General features: G+C 39.0%; 1 protein-coding gene across 1 annotated transcript in view; it reads right to left on the bottom strand.

Moving 5' to 3' along the window:
- The window catches only part of CIB4 (calcium and integrin binding family member 4), a 34,963-nt gene extending 18,554 nt beyond the window's left edge, over positions 1-16,409 (bottom strand). The window contains exons 1-2 of the mRNA XM_026671451.2: positions 16,379-16,409; positions 9,447-9,543 (exon numbers count right to left, since the gene is read on the bottom strand). The gene's annotated coding sequence lies outside the window, so the exon portion shown is untranslated. The remainder of the gene's footprint in view (positions 1-9,446; positions 9,544-16,378) is intronic.
- Between the last annotated feature and the right edge of the window lie 317 nt (positions 16,410-16,726).

Genomic DNA, 16,726 nt, shown 5'->3' on the forward strand with positions numbered 1-16,726 from the left:
TAATGCCTCCAATGTGGCCCCACTGTTCAATAATACTCAGTTGGAGATTAAAATGTACTCAAAAATAGTCTTCAGAAGAAAGCAATACAGTCTGAATTTAATGAGCAGATAGAGGTGAAATAAAAAACCAAACAAACTACAATGACGAAATTTACCCAATGAAACAAGAGAAGTATTTGCCAAATTCAAGGAGATAACAAGGCACAGTCTGTTGGAAGAATGCCAACCAAGATAACTTCAGACCAAAATAAAACACGCTTTGTTTCCAGCATTTGCCAATACGCAGGTCCAAACTCTTATTCAGTTCTCATACCTGCAGCCCATGAAGAGGATCAAGGCCCTCTCCTCCCAAGTAGACCACATCTCTCCCTTATCCTCTCCTCCCTGTGTACCCTAGGATGGCTAGGGGATGGGCCTGGGTCCTCCTCTGACTGCTCAGCTGGCCTCTCCCCTTCCCCAGCCTCCTCCACAACCCCCGGAACCACACTTTCATTCCCTGTCGGCTGTTCCTCCTCTCCCTCATAGTCAGTCTCCACCAGGGGCATGACAATCAGTGTCAATATGATCTATGGAACAATAGACATCTTGAAGACAGTTGGTGCCATTTTTGAATCTAAATTACAGGATGCTCTGAAAGCGAGGACCATCACTGAGAAAGTGTGTCATCAGGACTTCATCACTCTTCATTTCTTGCAGGACAGGGAGTCACAACACACATTTTCTCAATGATCACATAGGGTAAAAAGACTATTCCATAGGTATCTGGGTGCTGAACTATCTGTTGAATTTGACTAAGAAGGAAACTGGATGCAACACAAGAATAAGGGATACACTTTCTTGGAAGAAAGGAGGTCATATATGTAATAAATAAAAATAAACCTAGGAACTAAAGAATGGTAAGGATATTGAACTACCCAGTTTTTCTTGTAGTAAACTTGGATGTTGTGTTTTGTAACATAGAGTAATAGTTATTTTGTGGGAGGCAATGCCTCTTCCCCTTTGAGTGCTTATTTTATGTGCCCAAAATGTTGTATGTACAACTAAGGAAGCTCTTGAAAAGACAACGTTTAGCTGGACATAACAAAAAGTTTGACTTCATGGAAGTCAGCAATTTCAGTGACTTCATTGGTTTAATGCTCTTCCTATGATGTGCAAAGCCCTGAACAACTTGGGACCAGGGTCTTTTTCTAATTATACATCATGTTACTTGCTGAGATTATCAGAAGTCTTGCTGTATGTGCCAAGAACCACAGTGTGCCATCTTGCAGTTGTTCACTTTCTCAGTGGTGGTGTGAAGGCTCTGTTAATTGCAAGAAAGTTTCAGCTTAACTTGTGAGAATTACCTAGATAGGAGACCTGAAATGCAGAGAAGGTAGTCATGCAACTATCTCCAAAAGATGGAACAAAGGGCAACAAGAAAAAGAAATCCAAGATTTTTCTTCATAATGGGCAATATTGTTAAAGGATGCAGAGGATCTGAAATGAGTGGTAGATATATATTTTGTAATATCTCTTCCGCCTTTTCAGAGATTGTTGATGATGTGATATGGCTGTTGTGTCCTACATACAATAAACAAATATTTAGTCCTTGTCTCTGGAGCAATTTTGACTGGAGGTACCTACACTCTGGAATGCTCACCCCTAAAATCCATAGGTCAACTACCATTATAGGCACCTGTCAAACTTGTAACTCTTCAAATGTGTTTTCCCTACTAATGTGGGTCATTTTTTTGTTTCTGCTTTTCTTCTTTCCTTTCTTTTTTCCTTTTTACTGAATTTGTCTTTAATATGAGAGAAGGGATACACAGAGAGAGAGGGAAGGAGGGAGAGAGAGGGGCTCTTTAAGTTGTATTTCATACAATTTCTAATGTTCTGTTTTCCTCCTGCAATGAGTTGATCACATAAATGCCAAATGTTGGCCTACACATTCATCTATGCAAATAGTATTCATTAAATGTGTAAAAAATGTAAACATACTCACTGTAATCTAAACTGACAGTGTGGCTAAATATATTTATTCTTGGATTTTAATTAAACCCTGCAGTGGTTGAATCTTTAAATGTGATTTGCACATGCTCATTCTATCGTCTCACAGAAACAGCATCTCCATCACTTCTGGGCAATTAACACTATCTGCTTTGCTTGCATGCTGTACAACGAATTCTTCCATTGCAATAAGCAATATGGCTTTAAATGAGATGGTGGCTGATCTAAATCTTTCAGATTATATGAATGGCTTTGAGTCTAGAAATGGGCATCATCTTGCATTTTTATTTAGGAATTAGAGGACTTCTTTGTCAAACATAACTTTTCAGATATTAAACTAGCTCCTAAATTTTGTACAAACTGAAGTCTTTGGACTAGATACAAAGGCAGCCTCATAAAGAGTGCAGTATTTCAATCTGGAACCTAGACGTATATACCGTATATACTATCATTGGTACCTGGTAAGCAACTCTTACGTATTTCCTTCACATTCAAAACTATGTCAAGCTTGTAGAAAGTCAGTGCCCACCCCTCCTAGAAGAATGAAATGTTTTGGGAAATATTAAAAAAGGAAGAATATTATATTTCCCCAAAGGGATAAATGGAGAAATACTTTTTTTGAGTCAAAAGCAGCTCCCTCACTCAAGATCCAAAACAGGATGAAAGCCATTGAGCCACAATAGGAATTGCCCAACCCCCTTTCAGAACACAAGCCCCTTCATTGCACCATCCCAGAGAAGTCCAAACTTCACCTGGAAGCTCAGATAAACAATAAACCAGAATAAACCAGATTAGCTCAGACAAGCACCAAGGATTTGCATTTCCTCTTTTGCTTATAGAGCCAGCTATGACCCCTACATGACCCCGTAGGAATCTGACAACAGCCAATAGAATGCATGTTCTTGCATAGAAACAGGTAGCTCAAATACAAAGCCCAAAGAAGGTATAACGCCTCCCCACACTCTCAACTCCATTTTGTCACTTGCCCAGAACCACAAATCCATGTGGCTCTGCTTCATCAAGAAACCATCTTTCCAATCAGCCTCCATGTTTTTAGTGTCTTTCTCCCAGCTTGGAACTGAACCAGATGGATATTTCTTCCCACAAGCCAGTGCAACTCTTCTAATAAATGCTACTACTGCTGATGGCTTACTTCTTTTAGGCTGACCAGAATCACTTCTGCAGAATCTAGATGGATATCATCACCTGTTTTCCACATTTTTTCTCATTCTTGGCTACTGTTCTGGGAAACGTTAAGAAGAAAAAAATGGAATATTGCTGTAGCAGCAGGTTCAAAAAAACCTTGGACTGATAGTGAGTCTTGAAGGAACTAGATTATTAATATACTTAGATTAGATTGGATTAGATTAGATTAGATTACAAGTAGTCCTCGATTTACAACCACAATTGAGCTGAAAATTTGTGTTCTTAAGTGAGACATTTGTTAAGTGAGTTTTGCCCCATTTTATGACCTTTCTTGCCTCCTTTAAGTAAATCACTGCAGTTGATAAATTAGTAACCTGGTTGTTAAGTGAATCTGATTTCCCCATTAACTTTGCTTGTCAGAAGGTCATAAAAGGGGATCTCATGACCTTGGGACACAGCAACGGTCATAAGTATGAATCAGTTGCCCAGCATCTGACTTTTGATCACATGATCATGGAATTCTGCAAAGGTCATGACTGCGAAAAATGTTCATAAGTCACTTTTTTCAGTGCTTTTGTAACTTTGAACAGTCACTAAATGAAATGTTGTAATTCAAGGACTACCTGTACCTATTTCTGAGATTGATCCTGGGCTTTTATTCAATGCTATGCTGGGTTTCCATAACATGGTGAATAAGACAAGAACAGGATTGTGTTATGTGTTATGAAAAATCCAACCATTGCTTTAGCATGTTTTATGAACAGACCATCACACCATTATCTAAAAGGATCTATTATCATTTGAAAAAATTCTGCTGTTAAGGGCTATACACAAGAGACCTCTTCTGCACCAAGTTTCTGGGCAATTTTCTGAAAATGAATTCTTCAGGGAAAGAAAAATATCCAATGTTTTGTCAATGGCAAAATTTCACCATAGCAGGGATAATAGCACCTTACTATAAATGCTCCTTGGAATGAATTTGCTTGGGAATAAACTTATAGGTTAGAAGCCAGGCAGATTAAAAGTCACTATAGATAGGGTTATAAAATGAAAGACTGGTATGATGAAATAAATAGATAAGCATCACAATTTCTCTAAAAGTAATGGTTGCTAAAGTAGAGGAAACGTGGCTTCCAATTTAAGTAGAGTAAGCATCGGGATGAACTAAAAACCTTACTTAGGTTTCAGTCTGAAGCTATTTACTGATGAATCTTTGAACCTGGTTGTACAAATCTCTAGCCTGAGCTCCATCTATAGTAAATCACCTGACATTTGAAGCTTTCGCTGCTAGAAACTAGATCTGAGATTGCTGTGCTTCCGGGACCCTTGTCTGGATCCTGCTGGGAACTTCCATCTGCTGGAGCTCACCACTAGGCTAAATTTTTTCCATTCAGATGTCTTAGGAATTATATAACCAGAAAAGCAGGATATACATTAAATAGATATCAATAGACTTAGACTTACTGTGTTTTCCCCAAAAATGCAACCTACTCTGAAAGTAAGTCCTAGCTTGATTTTTACATGAACACCCAATATAAGACCTACCCAACAAATAAGCCATAATTAAGACCCTGCCCACTCCAGGGTGGACAGGTAAAAATTAAGCTAGGGTGGGGATGAGGGATGGAGCTGCCCTACTACATACCTTTGAACAGTTGCAGCCAGGCCTCACACAACTCGGCCCACTTCTTTTGCAGCCGACAAGGCTTTCCTGAAGGCCTCTGTAGCTGATGACAGAGCTCCGGATCGATCTGGAGTTCTGTTATTAGCTGCAGAGGCCTTCAGGAAAGCCTTGCTGTCTTTACTAGCCAAAGAAGTTTCTGAAGGCCTCTGACAGTGAAAAGGAGGCTGGAGGCGATGCATGCAAGTGAGGTAAGTCAGTGGGCAACTCCCCTCCAAAATAAGACCTTGTGCCTTTTTGGGTGGCAAAAAATATAAGACAGGGTCTTATTTTCAGGAAAACATGGTATATATGGTTTCAGAGCGCTTTACAGCCCTCTCTAAGCAATTTACAGAGTCAGCACATGTCCCCAAAAATCTGGGTCTTCATTTTACCGACCTCAGAAGGATGGAAGGCTGAGTCAACCTTGAGCTGTTTGGAATTGAACTACTAGCAGGGAGTTAGCCTGCAATACTGCATTCTAACCACTGCCCCAAGATGGCTCTTAATAAATAAAACCAAATGACCTCTTAATAAATAAATCCCAATGACCTCTTGTAGACTATAGGACTGGTCTCAACATGAGGTGCAAATTCATATCAGCTCCTATTCGGATTTGGGGTAGAATTCCTTATGCAGTTTAATTTAGATCAAAACTTATACAGAAATTGGAACACTCATAAATAACAAATTATTTCCCCACTATCCAAACTCTCCTCTGGCAGTGTTCTGAATATGAAGAAGGCAGTTAAATAAACATTAAACTGCAGTATTTTTTAACCTATTTTTGTGTTTTCTCCTAGATGGATGGTTGCTTTGAATTAATTGCAAGTGATGAGTTTTCAGTAGAGGGTGGCATGAATGAAACTTGAATAGGAGGCAATAAAAAAGAAGTTTGAAGAAATATTATATTTTCACAGGGATTATTAGGTTAAAACCCAGTTTTATTCTTTCCTGTTTTCATTTTTAGAGTTTCCAACATGAATTATCCTCAATCTACCTTTTGAAATATTTGCCAAGATTTGAGCAGACATCAGGATTTGATTGTTGCACAATCTTAGTTTTCCTTTAGATATAGGAAAATAGATAATCCACTCACTATTTTCTTTTTGAACGTGCCTCAGAAGACCTGTAGCAAATAAAAGGGTAATAAACTATAATGGAATTTATGTGGTTACCCACATTGCCCTCTCCAACCTTCCTAGATACATTAGACAGCAATAGCTTTGCTTATTGATGATATTAGGAAATTATAACAACTCATCAGGACAGCTGGGTCTATGAGTAGCCTTCTGTTGCCTCTGATTTAGCATTGTGCCCAGATTTTGCAGCCAAATGTGGTAGTAATAGTGGAATGATACCCAGAATGGGTAGTTTTTTCATTCATTCATTCATTCATTCATTCATTCATTCATTCATTCATTCCATTTCATTCATTCATCGTATGCCTGGAGGCAACCCCTTAAATGGTTTACAATCATTAAAAGCCAATAAAAACTTTAAAATATAAAAACAATAAATAATCATTAAATGAGTTTAAAATTGAGAAAGATGGGGATGAAGAAAGCACAATGCACACCTTCACACATAGAGTCACACATAATTCTAAGCTATAAATCTTAGTTAACTAACCACAATGATTGAATTCCCACATCAAATGAAGTTGTAGTCAAACAAATAATATTACAACATAGTCTAACTCGTGGGTGTCAAACTCGCCACATCATGTTGATGTCATGTGACATATCACTATGGTTTTTGCTTTCGCGGAGCTGGGGTGGGTGTGGCCTGAGCGTGATGCATCCAGCCCATGGACCGCCAGTTTGACACCCCTGGAACTGCTAAATTGTTTCATCAGTCAATTCAGCGGTCTCACTTGAAGCACAAATTACCAAGCTCAAATTATCCTATTTAGAACACAATGTGAGAAGATCTAACTCTCTGGAGAAAATTTTAATGCTGGAAAAAATAGAAAGAAAGGGAAAAAGAGGATGACCAATGGCAAAGTGAATGGAGTCATTTACAGTGGCTATGAGTGCAAGGCCTGCAGGACCAGATTAGAAACAGATCATCATGAAGAAAATCTATATGGCTGCTAAGAATCAACAACAATTATATGGCACATAATCAATCAATCAATCAGTCAGTCAATCTATCAATCAATGTACCATTACAGCCTACTTTTTTGAAGCTATTTTTAAGGCCAGTAGAGCTTATGGGCTGTTAAAGGTACAAGTATCTGAGGACTGAGCCATCTCTCTCTAACACTTTTCTGATGAAAGTAGGACAAGCTTATAGTCTCGTATTCAGTCTATCTCCAAGATATACATCTCCATTTGCACTGCTGAAGGCTTTTATCAGGGATAAGACAGCCATTTGTTAAGATTATCAAGCTTTAGATTTCCTGCATTAAGTAGGAGGTATGATCCGAATCTGTATTTCAGTTGCATTATCTGCTGCTGTATTCCTTTGCTATACAAGCTTTCTATCTGTGCTTTAAAAAGCCAACAAAATTAATGCTCTTTGGTGAAAAAAATCTGCTGCAAAAATATAAATGTTCTACAATGTGTTATCAAGTTCAAAATATCCCTCAGCATTTGTGATGTGTGAAATGGCAAAGGTGTGAACAATGCATAGAACTTTTTGGTGTTCATGTGGACTCATTAAGCTGTATGTGTGCACTGGTGTGCACAATGCAGTCACAAAGTAATCAGCAATGCAATTCCAAAAGCATCCCAAAGAACTTTTCATTTAAAAAAATAATAATCAAGGACTGTCCCAGATAAAACTGAACTGTGAGCTACAAATGTTCAGACTGCAATATTGTCAGAACACCGTTATATGGCGTCAAAGGATAAACCAACCTAGGTTTGGTTTTTAGTTAAACCCATAATGGTGGGGGAAGTGTTGTTTTAATGAGCCTTTTATCTGAAACATGGATCAAGATATTCTTCCTGTATGTGGGTCATGGGGATGGAATATATGTACTTTGAAGCTTGGGGAAGCACCATTTTAATTTTTGCAGTTGTGTTGAAGGAAAAAGATTAGATATTTTGATGGAAACAAACTCGAGCTGAATGTAGTTTTGCAAATGGAAATAATATGCACGTGCTTTGCAATGGGGAATTAAGTTCAGTATTGATCCACTATGTCCAGTTCATTCCTACAGCTGTATTTCAGATGAAGTTATCTTCTAAGGAGTTCATAAAATAATAAAAAAGGAGAAGAGAGAAAGAAGAATCCCTTCCTGATCTGTGAATACAAGTAGTCCTTGACTTTACAACTGTTAACTCAGCAATTGCTGAACGAAGGGGCCTATGACCTCTGCCAGAAGTTCTGACCTTTGCAATATTTCTGCAGACCTATGATCAAAATTTGGGTGCTTGGCTGCACACCTACCCTAATAACTGTAGGAGCAGTTGCAACTCCTTTCCCTTCCTAATGTGGCCTTGTCCCTCGGCTGCCTCCCCACCATTTCCAAGTGGTCTGAGCCTTCCCCCTGCCCACTGCATCTAGGTCAATTTACTCTTCTCCTTCCCTGCAGTTGCACACCCAGCCCATGTGAAGCATAATTAGAAAGTTATCACAAACAATCTTTCTCAAAGCTAGCCAGGAACGGGAACTCTGCTGGATGACTTCCATGTTCTTTTTGCTTCTCTAGACTTGAGGAAAATTGCCTTCACTAGCTTCCTGGCCAAAAAACTAGCAAAGGCAATCTTCTTCAAGGCTGGCATCTCACTTAATGAACAAAACTTACAATCAAAATTTTGGATTCAGTTGTGGCCATTAAGTTGAAGATTACCTGTAGCATAAACTGGATTGCTGAATAGAGTGTCTGTGACTTCATTCTTCTTGTACTGTAAATGTGATTGGTTAATTTTGATAGGTTAATTTTGGACTGCAAGTCCTATCATCTGTCATCACACAGCCCATGCTTATTAAAGCTAATAGGAGACCATCTGGATGACCATGCACAGTCTCCTCCTGGATTTTTGTGTGGTATATAGCGTATGCCTCCATAATGCCAAACTGGGGTTCTTTTCATTTTGATGTGAAAAAAAATATCCAATAATAGTATTTACAGCATGCTAGCATGTAGGAATGCTGTTGATGGCTATGAAGGAAGAATATGCAACAATGTTCCTCTTTCATAAATTGATTCCATGAACTGTACGGTTCAGTAAATAGCAATAGCAATGGCATTTAGACTTATATACCGCTTCATAGTGAGTTACAGCACATCCTGAGGGGATTACAGAGTCAGCATATTGCCCCCAGCAATCTGGGTCCTCATTTTACTGACTTCAGAATGGTGGAAGGCTGCGTCAATCTTTTGCTGGTCAGAATTGAACTTCTGGCTGTGGGTAGAATTTTCCTGCAATGCTGCATTCTAACCACTGCGCCACCACAATTCAGTGGTGAAAAGAAATGTTTCTGTTAGAAAAAGGGGGCTGAATTGTAGAAGTATTCTAGGCAAAAGAAGGAAAAGAATGATTTATCAAAACATCTGGTTTGTATGACTCTGCCTTCCTGGGAAGTAGGAAAAGTTACCTATTATATCTTTCCTTCACTCTAGACTGAGGAACAATTAAACCTCATTCAGAGAATACTTTCCATAGATTCTTCTTTTTTGCTGGCAAGTGTTCAGCCTTACCTTCAGCTGTGGCCAGCTACACACCTGCTCCGCTGTGAGTTTTTCTTTCCTGTAATCTTTTCCTTGGGGGCATGAACTACAAAACGTTTCATGGATCCTGCAAATGGAAGGAAACAGTTGGTGGGCTAATACAATCCTTAGTTGTCAAGGCTGTCATAAACCCTATTTTGCATGTTTATTTTAAATTCTGAACTCCTTTCATAAGGCTTTATAAAGCCCCCCCCGTTACTTATAAAAACATCAAACTAAAACAACAATTACATGAATATTTAGCATATTAAAATTCACCACATTACCTAACATTTTGAAGCCATCAAAACTCAATAAAACAACAGGACTAAATCAGTCATCCATCCATCCAGACATTCATTCTTGCCCATTGTGTAATTCTTTTGACAGTAAGCAATTACACAGAGGACGAAAAAAGAAGAAACTGTGAACCCCCCCAAAAAATGAAGATATGACTTAAGAAAAGAACATATTTTTAAAAACCCCACTTTTGCCTGCTATTTGTGTGTACTTGCTGTGTAATGTTTTGCCCCGTTGTGTTTCTTTTCTGTTCTTCATCTGATCTTTCTCATAGGCTACTTTGGTCTCACTGGTATTTAGTAGGCCTTCCTGGTCTACTACTCTCAGTGCATCTTCTTCATTGTTCTTCAGATATTCTTCCAATCCCCTTTTTCTTCTTTAACTGATTGGGGTATTTACAACATTCTACACCCCTTATGCTCCTTGGTAAATAGAAACTGTCAACATCACTGACTGGAGGATTCATTGTCATTAATTTTTTTGGCCAAACTATCCAGGGTTTCCAGTCCACTATTACATTGTTATCCTCTGATGAGACCTGTCCAGTATAATTGAACCTTGGCATAGCTCTCATCCTTAAGCACACAAGCCCTCAACCACATCAAGGTAGTGCCTCACTGGGGATCTATTATTATTTTAATTATTGTTGTGCAATCAGCCAGATGTTTAGAATTAGAATAACAGAATTGGAAGGGACCTTGGAGGTCTTCTAGTTCAGGGGTCTCCAACCATAGCAACTTTAAGACTTGTGGACTTCAACTCCCAGAGTTCCTCAGCTTGCTGGCTGAGGAACTCTGGGAGTTGAAGTCCACAAATCTTAAAGTTGCCACGATTGGAGACCCCTGTTCTAGTTCAACCTGCTGCTTAGGCAGGAAACCCTATACCCATGGTGGCGAACCTATGGCACGCATGCCAGAAGTGGCACATAGAGCCATTACTGCCGGCACACGAGCCCACGCCCAGAAAAGGTCTACTACGCATGCCTGCGCGCTGCCCGTCCACTAGCTGATTGTCAGTTATCTGGCATGCATGTGTGGTGGCACGGTGGCACGCAGGAGACACTCGTGCATGCGCAGAAGAATGTGGTGCATGCGGGGGTCTCACACACACATGCACAGGAGGCATGGGGGCATACGCATTGCCTTCTGGGTGATGGCATGTGAGCACGAGCAGATAAGGGCGCACACAATTATCAGCACGGGAGCCCAAAAAGGTTAGCCACCACTGCCCTACAGCATTTTAGACAAATGATTGTCCAGTCTCTTCTTAAAAACTTCCAGTGTTGGAGCATTCACAACTTCTGGAGGAAAGTTGTTCCACTGATTAATTGTTCCAACTGTCAGGAAATTTCTCCTTAATTCTAAGTTGCTTCTCTCCTTGATTAGTTTTCATCCATTGCTTCTTGTGTTGTCCTCAGATGCTTTGGAAAATAGCTTGACTCCCTCTTTTTTGTGGCAGCCCCTGAGATATTGGAACACTGCTATCATGTCGCCCCTAATTCTTTTTTTCATTAAAATAGACATACCCAATTCCAGCAACCATTCTTTATATGTTTTAGCCTCCAGTCCTGCAATCATCTTTGTTGGTCTTCCCTGCACTCTTTCTAGAGTCCCAATATCTTTATTTACATCGTAATTACTAAAACTAGATGCAATTTTCCAACTGTGGCCTTACCAAGGCATTATAAAGTGATTATCATGTGATCTTGATTCCATCCCTCTGTTTATGCAGCCTAGAAAGCTGTATCTGTACAATAAACCAGAATTAGCTTAGCTGGTCACATTTCCTATTTGTCTACCTGACAAAGTATTTTGACCCCATATGGGTAACAAAAATAATTTAAAAACACTCCTATCACTTGTCCAATTACAGCCTTTTCTAAGGACCTAGGATAGGCAGGTTTGATGGTGTTAAAAAGGAATCATTGCAGGATATAAGCTGTTCCAAGTAAAGCTGCCTTTTGCAATAGACTGGTGATGATTTTATCTATGCTATTAGTGTTAAAGGGAAGTTCCAGATGCATGAGGATTGAATCCAAGATGCCTAACAGCATTTGTAATATTTTTGTTTTCTATCTGCAGGTCTTTGCATTTTGTGATTCCCCGCTCCCCCAGTTCTTTCTCTTCTATTTTGTTGTCTTCACACACTGCCATGTCCAGTATGCAGACATTTTTGTCTTTCTTATTGACAGTTGTTAAGTCTGGGGTATTATGTGGCAAATGTTTGTCCTAGAACACTTCTTCATTTTTTATTGCTCTGTCTATTTTGTATTCCCACCAATGCTTCTTTATAGGCAAATGGTATTTATGGCAGCTATTCCAATGCACTATTGTTACTACTTTGTCATGCCATTGTTTGTAACCAGTCTGTGCAGTCTTCTTACAGCAGCTAACTAGCACAAAGGAAGGCAACACAGCCAGAGAATAGGTATAAGTCCCTTTATTTTCTCTAACTTTGCCCCCAATGTCCCATTTCCTCTCTGGCCTGGAGAAAAGCTCTCCCACAAACCTACCACAGCCTCTGGCTGCAGATACTCCAGTCCAAACACTGTAAGCAGAATGACTGCAATCAATCACTCCAGCAGGGCAAGCTAGTGGGTCCAATAATTCCAACAAGGCGAAATAAGCACACAGAAGCATGGCAATAATTCGCACAGGCAGGAGGAATGCTAGGAATGCAGGCTAAAACTCACAACACTAGATGAATTCAGCATTTGTTCCCAGCAAATGCCCCTCCCAACTGCCTCTCCTTTAAACTCCATCCCCAGGTGTGCCTTGTGAATGGGATCAGGGCCCTTACCTTCCTCGTAAGCCATAAAACCCATGTTGCTCTCTTCTGCGTTCCTCCCTGCGTGCCCTAGGATGAGAAGGGGGTAGGCCTTGGTCTTCATCTGAACCCTCTCTCCCTTGTTCTACCTCTTCCCTGCTCTACCCAGTCTGACTCTGCCCTTCCCCAGTTTCCTCCACAGCCAATGGAGCCACTCTCCCGTTCTCTGTTAGCTGTTCATCTTCCCCCTCAGATTCAGACTCCAATGGGGGCATGACACTTTGTGGAAATGACATTTACTGTTCGTTGCTGTCTTCTAAATTCTAGCTTTGTGTACATTTGTTCTTAAGGTTTGGTCTTGTGCAACCACAGCTAGCTGCTCTGTCTCTTTCTTCAACTTTCCTGCTCTTAATCATTGCCAGATCTTGTTATCTGTTTGCCTGCTATTGATGTGTTTATGTGTACTGGCCTTGCAATACTCTGCCTTGTAATGCTTGACCATGGACTGGATTGGATTCATGTTGCCATTTTTATATGTGTGTGTTTAATGCTCCTTTTGAAAGAGCTCTACTCCTGTTTTATTTAAAAAAAAGATTTAACTTTTTTTGGAAAGCATTTTCCCTTTCTGTTACTCCACCCCATAATATCAATTCTGCATGGCATAGGTTGTTGATATACATACAAAGGAAAATAAATAAATTCTGCTAGCTGTGTGTTGCTTGTTCTGTTGCTAAAGAACAACGCTTTTTATGCTGCTTCTGCTAATAAGCATTGGCATACTGTTTTTATTAATAGTGTAGGAATAAATTTTGACTACTGCTATACCATTTTGTGTAGTCCATTGATTACCTCCAGATCAAGAGAAATGTGTTCCCTTTCTGGGCCACACATTCAAGTTACAATAGAAAAACTCCAAGGATTGTTTAAGCCCTTTGACAAATATCTATACATCAACTTGGGAACAAATAACATAAATGGTCACAGATTCAAAGATGCTTCAAAATACTATAAAGAACAAGCCAGGATGTTGAAGGAGCTGGGATAACAAGTAGTGTTTTATTCACTACTTCCTAGTGAAGGAGCTAGCGTGGGAAAAGGGAAGAAGAGGTCTGTAGGGGGCGTGCATAAGCGCACCAACGTGCCTACCGTCCCTGTCCTATTGTTTATCTTATTCTTCTTTTATTTTTCTTATATGTACCCATTTCATGTATTCACAACTATGTATACACTTATACTTATTATCTTGTAAACAATTGGCAAATCAAATAAATAAATAAATATATAAATAAAATAAATCATCTGCGCTGCATGGCAGTTTTGAAGCTCCTCTGGGGCCTGCGTGTTTTGGGGCCTGCATGTTTGTTTCAGTTTCTGAGGAAGTGTGTCTTTGATAAGGAAGGGGCTGGTTCCTCTGCAGAGCAGGACAGGAAACTTGCACTGCCAGGAGCTGGTGTGGACAGGTGGTGTGCAGAACCTTTCCTTCTGACTGGAGGGAGAAACCCCAGAAGGGCTGCTGTCTGGTAAGACACACTTGACAGTCTTCTTGAGCTTGTGGAGGTTTCATTCTCAGATTAAATAAGGCGCATAGCAAGATTTTAAAAGATCACAAGGAAGAAGCGCACCAACGTGCCTACCGTCCCTGTCCTATTGTTTCTCTTATTCTTCTTTTATTTTTCTTATATGTACCCATTTCATGTATTCACAACTATGTATACACTTATACTTATTATCTTGTAAACAATTGGCAAATCAAATAAATAAAAATAAATAAATAAATAAATAAATATCAAAAGCAAACAACTGATTGTAAAGATAGTTCTTACAAGTATTGTTTGGATTCTGTAATAACCTTAACTTCAGCAATGAAATTTAACAAAGTCTTTTTTAAGATCACAAAATGTGAGCTGGATTATTCTACCACTAAAGGAAAACAGAATTAGTTTAGCAACCATACCCAGTGAGTGTTTATCAATGGTTCTGCATCAAGATAAAAGGAAGTGGCTGGTGATATACTGCGGGACTCCATTTTAGCCCTTATAATGTTCAACTTATTTATCAGCCACTTGGACAAAGTGTTACAAAAACTGATCATTAATTTATCAAATCTCTTAAAGAACAATATCAAGATTCAAGATGATCTTGACTTGAACCCTTAAAAGAATGGGCAAAGGCCACCAGTAGGGATTTCAGAAGGACAAATACAAGTACCATATTTGGATAGGACTAATTAAAATCATGAGTATAAAATGAAGGAGACTAAGGAGGAATAACAGCACATGTGAAAAGGATCCGGGTATCTTGGTGAAACATGAAGTACAACCAATACCTGAAGCAAGACATGAAAAGTACCAGATCCCCTGAACTCAAATAATTTTCTCTTACAGTTTGGTCAAGCATTTACTGATGCTAACTCATGAATATTTCAAAACAGAAAAATTTTCTCTTTTATATTTTTAGAAGGGAAAATAGGAAGTAACTAACCAGAAAAGTGCAAACTTCCACTTTATTAACTGAATAATTTCAACGTAACCATTGAAAATTTAACACATGCCATCAAATTAAGATATTTTGGGCCACTCATGTTCTCTCAGTTTTAGGAAGAAGACAATGGCAAATATTTTGTAAGCAGTAAGAACATTGCTTGAAAAACTTAATGGATTTGTATATATTGTCATCATGAATCCAAATTAATTCAAAGGCAAATAAATATCAATTAGGCTCAGAGGTGGTATTCAGCAGGTTCTGATCAGTTCTGGGGAACTGGTAGCAGAAATTTTGAGTAGTTCGGAGAACCGGCAAGTCCCACCTCTGACTGGAGATTTTACAGTATCCTTCCCCTGCCACACCCACCAAGCCATGCCCACAGAACTGGTAGTAAACAAATTTGAATCCCACCACTGATTTAGGCTCCCAACAAACTAAGAAACTCTGCTTTTATACTACTTAGAAACAGTGTCTTTGAATAGCACTGTTTTTGCTCTGGAATAATCCTGTCTTGACTTCATTTGCTAGAATTCCATCAAGTGGTTGTTGTTTTTTTGATAGACTGTTGCTTAGTTCTGAACTGAGAAAAAATGGCCAAGGTCCTAATTTACTGGATCAGTCTACTTGTTAGAAAGCTCTCTGCTGACACCATGATCCTAAGTATATCACAGATTAGATCAAGCTAGGTGAATACTCTGCCTAAAGACTAAACTTATGTGCCAACTAGTATATGGCTTCAAATTGAGCTACCTGCTTTCATCAATAGGGCCTTAAAGGGTGTAAATAATGCTTGGATGGTTAATGGATTAGTTCTTCACAGGTAACTATGAAAGGCAATTATAGCTCCTAAAATTCAAGCAACTTACACCATGCGAGAAGTATGATAGATGTATTTGCCTACCTTCTCCCTCAGGATGTAGCCAAAATATCAATATTATGTGTTTTCAGCACTTGAAGGTCAAAATTAATGACTAGTCTTGCAACGGTTTAAGGGATTGATTTCACACTTTGAAAGCCCTCCTCAAATCAAACAACAAAAGACCAAATATTTCACACACATAGTTCTCTAGTAACATCATGGCTAATTGGCTGCAATTTTTGCAACCCCCTGGCAAACCAGAAAAGCAAAGCATGATTCCAGCTCCTACTGTGAGAACAAGAGTTTCTTATTCTTGTTGCCTTGACTTTAAAGATGTTTCTTAACACCTCTGACTTCCCCACTTTTTTAAAAAACCTAGAACAAAAACTGGGCATCCAATTTAGATTAGAATACTAATATCAGCTTCTTGTTCCCGCTGTTGTTCTGATCTGGATTGGTCTTCTTTACTTATAGCAAAACTCAGACTATGAAATAAAATTAAATATCAACTTACCGAAGTATTTCTCCTTTGGTGAGAAATGTCAACACCTGCAGGAAATGACAAAGATGTCATACTACAAAATGAGCCATCCTTATTTTCATTTCCAGTGTGATGGGATAGGGATAGAGGATAGAGAGAATCTATCTGCTTCTTTTAAGCACAAGCAGACACCAAAAAAAAAAAAAACCCAGTATAAATGCAATCCATACATTTGGCTTATCAGTCAGTGTTGGCACAAATCACTTGGTTTTCAACATATGAATATATAAGATAAATTTGAAAAGCCCCCTCCCCTCCGCCATTATTTGTGATATCCCAGGAAAGTTAAAATAATGTTTTCATAAAATGTGTGGAATTTAT

The sequence above is a fragment of the Notechis scutatus genome, chromosome 1, assembly GCF_049901735.1.
Source record: "Notechis scutatus isolate UNSWTSFEM ecotype Mainland chromosome 1, rNotScu1.2, whole genome shotgun sequence".
Classification (NCBI taxonomy): domain Eukaryota; kingdom Metazoa; phylum Chordata; class Lepidosauria; order Squamata; family Elapidae; genus Notechis; species Notechis scutatus.